Genomic DNA, 4909 nt, shown 5'->3' on the forward strand with positions numbered 1-4909 from the left:
GGAATCTTGTTTGATCTGGAAATTTTCTGTGGAGAGCCCAAAAGGTCGGAGAACCAAGTTCCCAAGATCTTGTAGTTTACTTGACATCTCTTCTTTCAGCCTTTCATTACATTCTTCAGTTTGCTTAGGTAATCTCATACAAGCTTCTCTTGCTTGATGCATGGATGGATCCTTTTCTAGTATAGCTTTACAGTCTTCCAGGGCTTCATCTAGTTTGTCTGTCTTCTCGTACAGCTCTGTTCTCTCAGTATTGTCCTGATGTAGCTGGGATTTAGCTGAATTGCTTTGCTGCAGTCACTGATGGCCATCTCCTTCTTGTCCTGTTCCATCCTTGCTGCAGCTCTGTTTGAAAGCAGAATACATCTGTCCTTCTGGAAGCATGCTGGGCACATCCAAAGGGCCTGAGTGCAAGAACTCTCAGCTTCTACATAATCTCCTTTTTTGAACTGTTCATTTCCTTCTTCCTTTAGCCTAGTGCTCTCTTCTCTTCTTTACTGTTCCTCTTCATTTGACATATTTTTTTTTCCAGTTCTAGTAAGTATTCTTCATCCAGTTCCAAGGAATTCACATCATCATCAGCTTTGTTCTGAACCTTATCCGCTCAGGACTCCTCCTCAAATGAGGCACTGCAGTCGTGAAAACACTCTTCTTCAACCTGGTCCTCATCATCCTTGAGCTGCTTGCTCTGAGAATGCTGATTTACGGGATCAGGAGCTGCAGACCGGGCACAATCTGCTTCCTGGGGCTCTGCAATCTTCAAACCATTGACCAGATCCTCTGGAACCTTACAGTTCTCTGACTTCTCCTCCATGCTGATTTGTTAGGGAGGTGAGGCTGAAGCTAGCTTCATGGCTCCTCTGGCTCTCACCCTCCAGCTCTATAAGATTTTTCCACTTTAGCCAACTTTTAAAGGGTGCTCTCAGTCACTTTTTACCCACAGGATGGAGGACAGTTGCACCAAGGCCCTTTGTCAGGGGTAATTTATACAGCAAAATCACAATGGGGGTACAACATGGGTCAAACTACAGTCAACCTATAAGATTACAAGCATAGTCACTTATCTAGCCTTAATCCATAGGAATAAGTCACACGGCAAGGGTATATGGAAAGATCAAAGGAATTCTTGGGAAGGAAGGGTAGCCTGTATCCAGATGTCCTAGTTACCTGCGACATACTGATTGATGCCTGTCTCGGCCCACTGGACCAGGTAGTGCTAATTATAGTATAATCTCAAGTTGCTTTTTATCCTGCAGGCCTGGCCACTGAGGTCTGGCTCTCTGCAGGTTCACCTCCAGCCACAATTCTGATATCTCTGTTTCTGTTCTGGCTTCCTCAAAGGCCCAATCCCTTTCTGATTGCATATTAATTTCTATCTCACTTAGCTGTCTATGATATTATGAAATCAGAGTTGGGACACACTGTATGTCGCTCAGGGTCCCCACAGAACACACATGCACACCCAAGGCAAAGAAAAGTGAATTAAGGGGCTGAGGAGACAGCTCAGTGGAATAAGTGCTTCCCTGGCAAGTGCAAGGGCCTGAGTTCAATCCCCGGATCTGCCAAAAAAAAAAAAAAAAAAGAAAGAAAGAAAAAGAAAAGAAAAGTGAATTAATGAAAGGGAAATTCACAAGGCTATGGGCAGAGATAAGGGTGTTACAGGCAGCTAAATTAGATAAAAATATAGGCAGTCAGACAGGGCTAGGCCCTCAGTAGGAGCCATTATGAAAGGCCAGATACCTTGCAATTGTGAGAAACAGACACCCCTGCTGTGGGCCAGACCTGAGGACAAAAGATCAAACAACTGCATACCTTCCTAAAGATAAGCATCCAGGACTGATATTCTAAATAGGTCTCTATCACCTTGAGGAAGCCAGAAAGAGCCACTATGCCAACCCCCTACAGGAAATGCCCTTGTTCTGTATTCATGCCAGTTTGCTACGGTGACTCAGTGACTTGCTTCCCCATTTGGTCCTGGATTTAATCAACTTTACCTAGGCAACTGTACTTGTAATATTACTGGTTGACCACCATAGTTTTGCCCCACCTCATGCCCACCTAGCAAGTTCTCAGTTTCCTACCTTAGACCCACCTCACCTCATGGTTTTGCTCTATAAAAATCCCTAGAAAAGGCAGATTCCTGGCAACCAGGTCAGGTCTCCTCCTGTCTCTCTCTTGGACAGAAGTTTCCTTTCCCCCAATAAATATATTTTGCTCTTTTTTTTTTTTTCTTTTGCGGGACTGGGGATTGAACTCAGGACCCCACGCTTGCCAGGCAAGCACTTATTCTACTGAACTATCTCCCCAGCCCCTTGCTCTTAACCTCTGTCATTGCTAAAATTCATTCTTCAGTTTTAGAGAACACAAACTCATCCCAAGTACCCTTCAGGTTGCAAGTTTTATTGCCCTATATGAAGATGAACAGCAGGAGGGGGCAAAGCCCCAAGATTAGTAAAATTAGCAAACTGTTACTACCTCTAGAACAGAGCAAGGCAAAATTGCAAAAGTCCAGTGTCTGGTCTCCAGAGACAGCCATGTCCTGGGGACAAGGCCACTAGTGTTCAGGCAGCTGAATTAGATAGAAATACAGGCAGTCAGATAGGGCCAGGCCCTCAAGGAGACAATATTAAAGACAAGATGACTTCACAACTTGGAAGACACAAACCCTCCCATATGGGCCAGACTGTAAGACAAAAGAGGAAACACAGCTACACACTTTCTAGGGATGGGCATCAGGGATTGATTTTTTTTTTTTTTTTGTGGAACCAGGGATTGAACTCAGATCCTTGCACTTGCCAGGGAAGTGCTTATTCTACTGATCCATCTCCCCGGCCAGGGATTGATATTCTAAATAAGTATCAATCACCTTGAAAGAGCCCAAATGAGTCACTAGCCCAACCCCCAACAGGAAGAGACCCTGTCCTGTATTCATGCCTACTTGCTGTGTGACTCATTTCCCCATTTGATACTGGATTTAATCAATTTTACCTGAACAATGGTGCCTGTAAACTCATTGGATGACCATAGCTTTGTTCCACCTCATGCCCACCTAAGCGAGTTCCCATGTCTTCTCTGTAATGGGTTAACTCACATTTTAGGCTATAAATGTAAGTCTTGTGCTTTCTGTTGTAAATGTGTACTCACCCACTATACTAGGTTGTTTAGTAACTAGTGGCTGTTTCTTGCTGTTTGCAAGATAAAATCCCTTCCTCACTGATTCCAGAAAGTTAGCTTACAGAGATGACTTCAAAAAGAAGCTAAATGGGCTTTAACTTCTTGTAACCTCAGGCTATGCAAGGCTACATGCAGGTACTCAGGTGCATGATAACCAGAAACTAAAAGCCCGGGGCTGGTGAGATGGCTCAGTGGTCTAAAGCACCTACTTAGAACAAGCTTAGCTAAAGCACAGGGACCATGGTTCAATCCCCCAGCACCACATGCCAGCCCCGCCCCCTGGTGGGCTGAGCTGGCCACACACACACACATAAATAAAAAAAATAAATAAATAAAAGCCCCAAGAAATTTAATTTGAGTAGTGGTCACAATGACCCTAAAAGCATTGTTTTGTGTCAGACCATGAATTTGTTTACTAAACTGAATGTGATTCCAAGTTTGTTTGTTTGTTTGTTGTTGTTTTTTGGTGGAACCAGGGATTGAACTCAGGCCCTTGTGCTTGCCAGGCAAGTGCTTGTTCTACTGAGCCATTTCCCTGGCCCATGATTCCAAGTTTTAAACCACCCCCTGCTTCCTAGGCTAGCCACCTTTCCGTCCTCTCCTGCATGAGAGCTGACTGAGCTCAGTAATAAACAGCTTTCCAAATTGCAATCTGGCTGATCTGGTTCCTATTCTGAGTGACCCATAACATTCTCCACCACCTTAGACCTGCCTTACCGCATGGTTTTCCTCTATAAAAGTCCCTGGAAGAGACAGCTTCCCAGGGACAACAGGCTCAGGGCCCCACTCCTGTCCTTCAATTGGACAGGAGCTTTCTTTCCCTCCATAAATTTATTCTGCTTATAACCTCCGTTTGTTCCTAAAATTCATTCTTTGGTTTTAGAGAACATGAACTCGTCCCAGGTACTTTTTAGGTTGAGAAACCATTTTTCCCCTATATGATTTGGAGGTCATCCACTTGAGATCAGTTTTTCTCCCTGTGTCATTTGGAGGTTCCCTGTGTCACTAGTAGGTGCAGGGGAAATAGTGCCACTCCGAGCCACTGCCTGACACAGGGAGCAGAGGTAGACATACCTGATTCTCTCCCTTCCTACTTTCTGACCTCTTACCAGTGCCTTCTGTTGGCCCACCCAGGCAGAAGGCTGAGCAGGCAGAGAAGCAGAGGCTAAAGCTGGAGGTAGTAGTTAGGGCAAAAATGGAGCTGAGGAAGTCACTCCATTCTATCCATTTAATTCTAAACAGCATCCTGAGACCATTCTTCTTTCCACTGTCCTAAGAGAGGTAAAAAATAATGAAATCCAAGGAAATCGCTGATGCTCTAGGTCAGAGCACACGTACTTGGATCTCTGGGCCTGACCTTCAGTTGCTTTCACTCTACTCCCATCTCATTAAAGGATCAGACATATGTACAACATGTCCTACGTTAATTAAGACCAGAGAATTGTGGGATGAGCATGTGTGTTGAGAGCCCCTCCGATGACTCAGCACCCTGTTAATCATAACTAAAGACTCATGGGGAGGCACCTAGGCTGAGGCATATATCCTTTAAATTCCAAAAATCTAGCTGATCAGGAGCTGCTGCCTCTACTGTGCTGTGACCAAAAGCAGCGCTTTTGATTTTTCTGTCACCTTAGCACTCCTTATTTTCCGTCTGAGCCACGTCTTTGTTGGCCTGGACCTGTCCTGAACACAACTTCCGCTGATCTTTAATGAATATGGCTGCCTGCCACTTGCGACT

The 4909-nt window shown here is 44.7% G+C and overlaps 1 pseudogene; it reads right to left on the minus strand.

Annotated features, from left to right (window-relative positions):
• Positions 1-3: 3 nt before the first annotated feature.
• LOC101567616 lies at positions 4-839 on the minus strand (annotated as a pseudogene).
• Positions 840-4909: the final 4070 nt, after the last annotated feature.

Source organism: Octodon degus, unplaced genomic scaffold (genome assembly GCF_000260255.1).
Source record: "Octodon degus isolate 3935 unplaced genomic scaffold, OctDeg1.0 scaffold00048, whole genome shotgun sequence".
Taxonomy (NCBI): Eukaryota; Metazoa; Chordata; class Mammalia; order Rodentia; family Octodontidae; genus Octodon; species Octodon degus.